Below are 11,455 nucleotides of genomic sequence, written 5' to 3'. Positions count from 1 at the left end.
CTGTTGTAAATGTCTAAGACCAATAATTAATAAAAAAAACTTCCTCATATGTGAACATCTTATGAAGCTTCATTTACTAATAATTTTTAACTTTATTAATGTAACATATTGCACTTAATGTATTGAAAAAACTGCATTTGTTAAATTCCTGAACTCATTCTTATTAACCATATTACATTTTGAAACTTTAACTTTACTAAAAGACTGGTGCATTTTAAGCACAGACTCTACAAAGCTTCGAGGGCTTTTTTACGTCTACTGCGTTGTCTGAAGGTGGTGGATTTTACAATTGCTATTCAAAACGTTTCATCTTATCCACTCAATGTTCCTCAATTGTATAAACCCAAGTACAGTAATCCTTGTAAATAAAATATAAAACAAGAATTCTTCAGCCAAATGGTTCTAGAGTGATCTTTGGAATCATCTATCTTCCTTCATAAACCTTTTAATACTAAATAAATATTCAAGGATAACATTACACTTAATATTTAGCTTACCTTACCAATCCGATTATATTAAAACAGCCTTCAGTTAGCACCTTAGGACCTTACAGCCTGAAGATACCTAAGAAATTAAATTTATTGCTGTCCTAAAATAATTGGTAAGGTGACCTATAAAGCAAATTATAAATTAACCAATCCTGGACCAGAAATGATTTCCACAATATATTAGAGCATAAGCAATAGTCTGTGGTATCCCAATTGTGTTTGGGAGGAGGAAAAATAACGTTCATAGTATATAACAGATTGATCAATAAGTTTAATATTTTATATTCATGTATACACTATGTTTCATGGAGAATTGTAAAACAAAACAGGTCTACACATCTAGCACCCTTAAACTTGACAAAAAAACATGACGTAACTACAACAGAAATAATAAAACTAAACATAACTCGCTCCATTAATATTTCCAAACAGACGAGAAAAGTTGCACTTAAATTACTACATTACCGTTATTATACTAGCAGATTTTGTACATTCATGTAACCTTTTCTAATACATTTCATATTTGGTTTGAAGAAAACAAAGCTATGGTCATTAAACTAATGATTCAATTATGTACGTAAGGCAGTCAGTAATAGTTGGCGAAGTGAGCTCCCAACGGAGTCACACGAATCGATAACATGCAGAATATACACAACAACATCAAACAACAGTCTTATTTACACTATAGTCAAGTAAGTTTGGTATCTACAACATTTACAAAATATGAAACAAAAGACTCCAAAATAGGTAAAAAATTCATTTAGTTGTTTTATTATCGCTTGCAATTTGACAAGCTTTCGTCTATTTACAGTGTATAATGTATAACTACAGTAGTATAACAAAGAAGAGAATCTGCCTTGAAATAGCTGTTTTTAGGATTGCCAACTGGATGGTTACTTTAATGCCACTTTTTTACAGTGCAAAGTGAAAAGGAATGGTACCTGTAATCAGTAAGCAATGAATGAAGTTGCAGCTAATGTACTGTGGGCTAGCCAGGAGAAAAGATATAGTATTATTGACAATTTTTAAAAAAATGTTTGTTTTGGCATTATAAAGTTTAGTGCTCTGAAGTTTATTGTGAGTTTAATACAGCTAGTGCCTGCAATACTTGAGATACCACATGCAACAAAACTGTGAGGTCTCTCTTCTCCTGGGTCACTGACAGTAGAATGAGTGTTGAATGAGGGAGGATCACAAGGTGGGTAATTAAAAAGGTGAAGAGGAGCTGTTGAAGTAAGGAGTAAGAGAGGAACCTTTAACAAATCAGTCCTCTTCTTTGTTGTCTTACCATATTAACATATGTTCAATAAATAGGTTTTATTATCATTAATTTGCTAACAACAAAAACATTGCAAAAATTGTTCAATTATAATACTAATTTTTCACTCCATATTGGTTTCACAATTTTATGTATTACCTGAGAACATTGTGAGTATTTTTTTAATAAAATCAACCTTAACCATTATTAAGGAAATAATACTTTGATGCAGCCTTCCAGCATTTTCCTAGTTACTTTTCAATGCTTATCACTTGATTTTTGCCAGCACAAGACAAATTATCGGGTAGCTGATAATATACAAAAACAATAATAATAGATTGGTATTGTCAATTAAAAAGTCTGACTAATTTTCTATTACAATTCCTCTATTATATAAGATACTGTATCTTCATTTCTCCCAAACATCATGTTTGTTCATATGCTTTATCAAATATAAATATCTGAAGTTTGAGAAAAATGCTCCTCTTACAACCAGCACAGACTTTCATCCATAGGACAGTATGATGTTACACAAGAAGCATAAGTCTTGTATCAGGGATATTTTGAAGTTTTAGAAAACCTCACTATATATTTAATTTTATATTCGAAAAAGAATGGCTTAGCTGGCTTTATTACCTTGCTCTAATTTGTTGAATTCTTATTGATTTAATAAATAAAACAGTATATACATTTGAAGTTGATTTTGGCAGTTTTTTTAATATTTCCAATAATGTGTAGGTTGTTATTCCTAATTTAGAAAACTAATTATTGCCATTGAAACTGGTTACTTCTATATTCACCAAGTTCTTAGATCCTGTGCTTGGGAGCAACTGGCGGAACAGTAACACATACTTATTATACATAAGTATTATGTATAAGTGCTTTCAGTATCCTTATCTGACAGCAACTGGCGGAACAGTAACACATACTTATTATACATAAGTATTATGTATAAGTGCTTTCAGTATCCTTATCTGACAATGTTTTAGTAATTCTTTAAATTAAACATGTCATTATAATAACTCTATAAGCAGCCTGAAGACCAATTCAAAAGAATCCTGTTTTACAGCCACCATAAATGTGAAAACAACCATTTGGGGATTACAAAGTATTTAAACTAATTTAACAATAAAAACATCAATGATTTAACACTGTGAAACTCTACAAGAAGCAAAACACTTAAACTTGATTTTAGCATAAATTATACTACTTTAGCCTTTGGTAAACAATGACAGATTACTTAATAGTTTCTAAAACTATGACTTTTCAATCAATCTTTCTTTACTCCATAGAACCAAGATTTGTCTACTTAAACACTATATTTAATTAGGCCTATTCAAAAACAAACAACACTTCAAAGATCGTATTATTGATTCAGAGGCCTATTTACTTTTCAGCCATCTCCAGGGGCTGAGTTTACCAAAATCTCTTAAAGAAAACGACTGTGGTATCTTAGCGTTACCATTAAAGTATTTATTCTTCCCAAAATATTGTGAGATAAGACATTTATTGGACCTGTAATCTTGTTGTCCACATTAAAATCTAACAAATTTAAAAATGAAAATCCCTTAATATTAGCTTTTCCAGGCATTGTGTAGACGAATTATATACAGTTAAAAACCAATAAATATATTAAGTATGTAAAGTAAACATTTATACATTTATTCAAAAAAGTCAGTAAATATTTTATAAAAAAGTATAATAACACTTGTTAAGCTTTTGGTAACTGCCTTTATCAGAACAAAAAGTGATGGATACAAAAGTGTATCCAATATAATAAAAAATGTTCAATACCGTTTTAATATACTAAGTTTAGAAAATCAGGGCATACAATATGACTATTCAAATTTGGTTCAATTATATAGAGGATCAAATAAAAATTGACATGATAATAGTACAAACAAGATAATCCTACATTTGGAATATATTTTTACAAGGAGAACAATTTTTAACCCTTTTAACCCCGGCCATTAAATCAAGTGATGTGCCAGAAATCCTAAGCCATTTTCAGACAAAATGTAAGGGTTTTGTAAAAAATTCATAACTTAGTTATTTTGTAAGATATTTTGGTAATTCTTTTTTTGTTTTACTTCTTTATATATGTAGCTTACAGAAATATACAAATAAAATTATTATTTTGAAAGTAATTTTTTTTACATACATATACATTTATAAAAAATAAATAAAAATGAAAAAATTTCAAGTTTGATCATGGAAAACAAATATATAAAAAAATATTTGACACAAAAATACCCATTTACTTTATGATATATTTAATCTTTAATAAAAGGAAACAAAAATTATAGGCCTACCTTATTTACAAGTAGAGTAACATCAATTTTTATAAAGCCGTGTAAATTTTACTTTTTGCCATTTCTGGGCAAGGCAATGTAACAAGACCTTTGAAATTCACAGTACTTAAAATAAACATAAAACCAAAGTTATTTCTGACAAAATAACTAAAACTGTTCATAATCTAAATTTAAAAAAAGTTTTAAAACAATATTTACATCACTCAAATTGTCGTCACTGATCACATCCACACCATTTGCAACTAGGTTACTAATTAGTGTATTTTCACTTACGGGAGACTTTGAACGATGTCTTTTACTCATTTTGAAATCAAACAAATAATAAACTAAACTTTAACTGCCGTACTTTATACTGCTTTAACCTAAAACTGTGAAGAAAACGGAATATTCACAACCACGTGTTATACAGCTGTCTGCAACAAGCGTGAGCAGTCAGTCAGTCGAGACGAACTGCAATTGCTCAGTCACGGACTGACAAAATACGAAGTCAAACCATTACAAACTAATATATTTCGATGCAAAATATCTTTGTGCACAAGTCTGTGAAATTTCAAAGGATTTGGTGAAATATGTGGCCAGTAAAGTAATGAAAAGTGCACGTCCGCACTATACGGACGTCGGGAGTTGACGCCATTTTAACTACGTCCGTATAGTACGGACGTCGGGGTTAAAAGGGTTAAAAACTTACAGGTAGTTTTGAGCTAAGGAACCAAACTATTTAAGTAATAGTAACACGTTAGTGACAGCTAAAATAATCGTATGTTTCTAAATAACAATGCAAATTCTACGGAAAAAAAACCAGTACATTTTTTTTCCATTAAATATGTTTTGGATTGATTATTAGTGTCTGTGAACATATTTTAAACATCTCAAATGCAGTTGAATAACATTCAGAGAGTATTAGAAAACCACTGTTGCCTGTCCCACCGGTGGAGCACAACACACATTTCTAATAAACAACTTGACCCACCTTTCGTCTGTTAAAAATATATCATTTTATTTATTTTTATATTTGGGCACTGTTTGGGTTGGAATTAGTAAGAAATTGCTTTTCTGCTTGTGTTGCAATCTTGAGTATATTAGTGAAATTTCTTGGATGCCAGTTGACAAACACAATATTTATAAATTTTGTAAAAATGGAAAAAAAAATACTCTGCAGATCTTAGCACAAGACTATACTTGACACTCTAGTATCACTGTGAACCTGATATACCTGCAGTTAAAGGGTTAACTAGGGTTATTATGGGCTATGTGAAATCTATTAGTAAATATTAATTGTAGATCTTAATTTGAGGTGCACCAATTAAACGAAACTGATACAATAGAAAAACAAAATAATATTATTAAACCTTTTTTGGCCAAACTACTGCAATACTCTAATACTGCTGGATTGAATCCATATGGCTGAGTTGATAAGGAACAGAATAGTTATTGTCACTTTGAAAGCTTATTTCAAGATCTATAATTGAGTAATATTACAATTAGGCCTATAAGATTGATGCAAGTGTGACGTTAGTTTATATTTTTCTATAAAAATAACAGTGACAGACCTGTAAAGAACTTTTTCTGTTTTTTGAAAATTCCACAGGAACTAGAGTTAGTCTAAGGAAGATATAGTGCGAGTTTTGAAATTAAAAGTAAAACAGTCTTTCCATGACTTTTATATCCACACTCCTAGAACTTTCCGGTCAAAAAGTAGTTTATGATGATATTAAGAAAGAAGTAATAGATTGTTTCTCGGGAAAAACATACACAACAATACCATTATTCTAACCTATTCAACAGACAGGCAAAAGAAAAGACGCGTTTTTTGACCGTGTGAGACGTCTAGGCATACTCTCTATCTCGCACAGAGTGGTTCGGATTGAGGAAATTACAAATTTGAGGAAAAATGACACCAGCGCAAACAAAACATGTGAGGGCTCGTCCGTATAGCTGTCGATTCTAAACTCGACTAACGCGCTCTTTACAATCGCCGTAAAAATCAGAATCTAACCAGAATGCAACAAAACCTTCATCAAAAGTTACGTGGAAGCCTTTAGAATGCATATGTATAGTCATTGAGCCAATTTAGATAAATACTATATAAAATATATGTGTTACTGCAGAAGTCGCAAACAGCGATTCTGGAATTTCTTGCATATATTGCAGGATCGCAAATAGCAATGCTCCGGCACTCAAAGGGTTAAAGATTTCCTGCATGCAGATAGATAGTCAGACAATCGTACAGAAAAGAAATTGACACATTCATATCCCTTGGTTGGACATGCATCATCATCGAAAATATTCTTGTCCATGTAGAAATGAAGTGTAATGCAAAAATTGACTGTGTAGAAGTGGAAGTATCATGCAAAATTTAAATTCTACATATGAATTCTACATAGTTTTGGTTTCATAGCAATGTTAAAGTAATAAAAGGTCCCGAAGCTAAGGTGGGTACTATAACGCAAGAGTGTGGCGAAAACAAATCTTGTCACAGGCTTTTAACATTGACTTTCCACTCTATTATGTTTTCGTTTTACTCTAGGCATAAAAATGTCACATGTTGAAATCTTATATGATTGTACACAGTTTGTTCACAAATTTATTTATTCTGTTATTTTCTCGTTGCCATCATAGTCATCCATAAGAACAATGTTAAAAATTGTTCATGCAAATGAAAAGTTTCAAATATATAGGTCATTTTGTTTTCGAGATATCGTACGGACAGACAGAGAAACAAAAATTAAATTTTTCAGCTCTCAAATGTTAGGCTTCGCTAAAGCTTAGTCAAAAAAGAAAACAAAATGGGTAATGATTTGGTAACTACATTATGGTTTTATACCACAACAGTTATTTAACCTTTCAGCATGAGAACTTTTACACCATCTTGTTGTGTGAGTTAGTCTACTACCACTGTCTTAGCAATGTCACTTGCCAATTTTACATTCAACATTTTAAAATACACACTCAGTCTAGGACTACAAACCCTATTCAATTACAACACTTGTTACACTACTTTCCACTTATTTTACAGTAAAATAATATTTACACTAAAAACAGATAAAATGTAATTAATTGTTATGTAACATAAGCAAGGCTGTAATAAATGTAACAGAAATCGCTTTCTATATATTAAAACAAACTGCTGATTTAATTCATTTGGTTGTTCTTCAGCCACATGAAATCACATTAAATATTCAGAGATATAGAATGATATAATTGTATGCTGAGTGAGGACAAAAACTACCTGAAGTAAGGTAAAAGAATAGTGCAATTCATTGAGAGTCAATGAGAAAGCACTTTAACGTTGATCTGCATCAATGTACCACAGATATACTTGGTAATAATGCATATACTTTTAAGGTCCAAGCCTACATTTACAGGTCTCTATCCTCCAAATAAGCAGACGTCTCCATATAACCAGTTATATATAATCGACTCATCAGCTGGAAATAATACCATATTAGGACTATTAGAAAACAAAAATTTGAATGGAGAAAATTATTTAAGAATTCTAACCGATATCTTAGCAGGTAACCCTTACAATCAAGCTCACGCTCGTGCAGGACAGATGTTATTAAATGAACAAAATCAAAACTCACATTAAATTTACTTTTTGTTGATAGAGTTCCCTTTAAAACGCCACTGTACCCGATAAAAAGAGCAATTAATGCTACAATCAATTAATATATAATTAATTTCATAACATAGGGTTATCTATGTATCATGTGGAAATAATAGCTGGCCCAAAAAAGCCCAAAGTTGAAACTTAATAAAAAAATCGATCTTATACATGTCTTGACTAAGTTCAGTTGCCAGATTGGTATGTCATTTCATTTGAAAAAGGCAGCAGTTGAAACTAACACAACCCATTATTTATGGGTCTAGAGAAAAAATAAAGTATTCTGGAAGGTGTATATAATTTCCAAAACTTTTAAGAAACAACTTTTTTTGAATCTCATACAATTATTTTCAATATATAAATTACATGTTAATCCCACAAGATTTCTTGACCACCAAGAATGCTAAAACAAGTTTAAACTTGGAACAAAAATTTGTTCTTATAATATATTGGCCAATTTCATTGGTCAGCTTAGCCAAAAGGACCATATAAAAGGAATTTTATCCTTAATACATTATTTAGAATTTTATTATTTGAATAGTAGAACTATTTAATTTAAAGTAAGGTAGTTGGATACAATAAGAACACAGCATCTTATATCTTGAAAACTTCACCTTTAAAGCGCGATATACAGACATGCCCGTACCATCGGAATTGCGCTAAACAAGAATCAAGAAACACGACAAAAGAGAATATCCGTATTGTCTTATTTCAGTTTATTGCGGTATATCTTAACTTTTTAAACAGGTTCATGTTTAAGCAATCAGTTGTACTGTACACAGTTACTTTTATCAAAATGCCTTGCCTCATATACAAATTAAATTTCTAGCTTATGGCTAAATAATTACTTCAGACGAAATTACTCTTTTCAATCAGTAACAAACCTAGCTTGCTTAATATTTGTACTGATACTGACAACCTGTTACCTTTTTATATTTCTTTATAAAAATACATTATTAAAAAAAAGTTTAATGTTTTATATTATTTATTTGTTGTTTACATTCAAAATCAGGAAAGAAAATGCACAAATTTAAGTTACATATTTTTTGTACTATATGTAAAGATAAATAAGTTTTTTAAACATCAGATTGTGTCTGAATATATTATTTTACACAGTATTGATAACTCTTGCATAATTTAATATTCAATTTCAGCATTAGCATTTTTATCTGCAGCATTTTATTAATATTTTTATTACTTTTTTATGTCATGGTTTGATTTAATAGAGTATTGCATGATTATTTATCTTTTTTATCCACATCTCAGTAGTTATCTGTGATCATATACCACACCAGTTTTATTTTCTGTTTAATTATAAAATCAACATACAAAAACAATTTATATTTTGTACCCACATTCTGTAGGTAATATTTATTCCATTGAGCATTTAAAATTATAAAAAAATTAATATTTAAGTAAAACTTTTTAAATATTTTTGACCATAAAAATCTTGTGCAAGAACAGGACACTGCATCTTGTTCAATATATACATGTTATACGAGGGCTACCCAGAAAGTAACAGACATTTTGACATGGACGAGACTAGAGCCGGCATCTTGGTGTCAGGGTGTTCCTATACTCAGTACACAATCAGCGGTGGTAGAGTGTGCATCGTACCTATCATACTTTTTATACAGTGAACTGTTGAACTGTGCGTTGCAATTAAAAACCCCACCAGTTGTGAAGTGCAATCTGTGATAGGTTTTTGTTGGCAAAAAATCACACACCAATTAAATTTCTGATTGTTCGGCAATACCTCTCTTGAGTTGACAGTTTGGCCATCTTCAAGAAAATCAATGAGAATCACTCCCCGAGCATCCCAAAACATAGTAGTCATGATTTTTCTTGCTGACACCGTTTTCGGACACGTTACTGGTTTCTTGGGCGAATGCATGTATCCCTATTACACCAACTGCCATTTTGTTTTACAATTGACATGCTTTACCAAAGTCTCGTCGCTGGTTACAATAAAATTGATTACTTAGTTTCCACTTTAGTTGTAGTCCACCAAAAATGTCAGTGCTGCAACAAATCTTCCGTTAGGATTTTCAGAACCCACTAAATTTGTGGTAACCACGTTTACCAATCTCAACTTCATGAACTAAACTCTGTGAAATGACGCTTTTCACAAAATTTTTTGTTGATTTTTACCACCAATTCATCACTTACAAGACTAGGCCTACCACTGTGATGTTCATCGTGAACACTAGTTCATCCATTTGGAAATAAATGCACTCGGTTTTCCCTCATTATTCCTTGACCATACACACCACAAATCTGGCAATAAATTTCAATATTGGTCTGTGATTTTTGACCAAATAAATCCACATCACAGATCGCAATTCACACGTGGCGGGATTTTCAATTGCAGCATTCATTTCAACACAACTCTGTTTACAAAGTACGACAGGCGCAATACACAATCTATCACAGCAGGTTGCACACTGAGTGCAGGAATGGGCGGTAGGCACTAGACACGCCCATTGCCGCACCATGTCAAAACATGTTACTTTCTGGACACCCTCATAGAAAAGATAATCACAAAATGAAACTATAAGCATAACACAAAAAAAACACAAAACACTAAGTTATATAATAATTTTAGCCAATTACAGACTTTATGCAGGTACAGGAGCAGGACCCTTGGCAGATACCTCGACAAATTTTAATGACTAAAAGGGTTAACACTTGGCAATAAAACAGTATGTTACAATAACAATAAATGAATTATTCATCCAGTGTCCTAGGTTATAATAAGTACCTATTAAAAGTACCCTTTGTTTAAATAATTAATTTTATTCGGCTATATCGGCCAATTTGAAAAAATGTGTTTTTATAACTGTAGACTCAAGGTGGGAGAGCGGCAGTGGACAAGGCCGGGAGGATTGTAAAGGGAGTCCAGTAAAAAATAAGCTCAAAGTCGCATGCTAATGGAGACTTGTCGGAGAAAGACAACTGGACACGTCCCTGACTGTTTACACAGAACTCTATTATTTATTGTTGCCTGTGTCGTGGCAGTTATCTACCACGGCTTAGCTGATCGCTCTGTATTGTTTTGTTGGCTTCGTGAAAATTGACTTAGTAGATCTACTTTACAATTTTAGTTTTTATTATAAATATTTATTTACTTTCAGTATTTGTTGGTTAGTGCAAGTTTCTGAATAATGGTAACATTTCTGTCGAAGATTAAAACAGAGAAGAAACTTCACTGCAACGCATGAGAAATAATTCAGCAAGTGAGCAAGTTCATGCTTAATGAAGCTATTGACTCAAACTCCAGCTTGTTAAAGAATAGTATGGAAAGAATAGTGGCAGCTTGCGGAATGTAAATTGGACTATTAAAGAAGAGAAGGATCTTGACATCTCATTTTCTTTATCAGAGAGCCGATGCGCCAAATTTGTTCTTATAACTTCTACAGCTTTAACAAGATAAAACTAAACGTTCAATGAAAAAATGCTAAATTACAAAATAATTAAAACCATCTTTTTTACAAATTTTAAATGATTTTAAACTTAAAAATTAGATTACCATTAGTAAGCACCTTAAATTGATATATCTTACACAGTTTTACGACATCGGCTTAACCTTCAAATCTTGAGAGGAAGCGTAAGTAATTACTAATTTTTGGAGTCCATGTTCAACTTCTTCAAGGACAATGTTACACAGCGAGACTGACTTTTCATGCAGGATAGTACACTTTGCTTGAGTCTACGGTTATACAATTGTTGTGTACTACTACAGTCATATACTTTTTTCCAACATAATATTTCAGTAAAACATAATATTATAGAA

Source organism: Homalodisca vitripennis, chromosome 6 (assembly GCF_021130785.1).
Source record: "Homalodisca vitripennis isolate AUS2020 chromosome 6, UT_GWSS_2.1, whole genome shotgun sequence".
Classification (NCBI taxonomy): domain Eukaryota; kingdom Metazoa; phylum Arthropoda; class Insecta; order Hemiptera; family Cicadellidae; genus Homalodisca; species Homalodisca vitripennis.
This window is presented reverse-complemented; position numbering follows the sequence as displayed.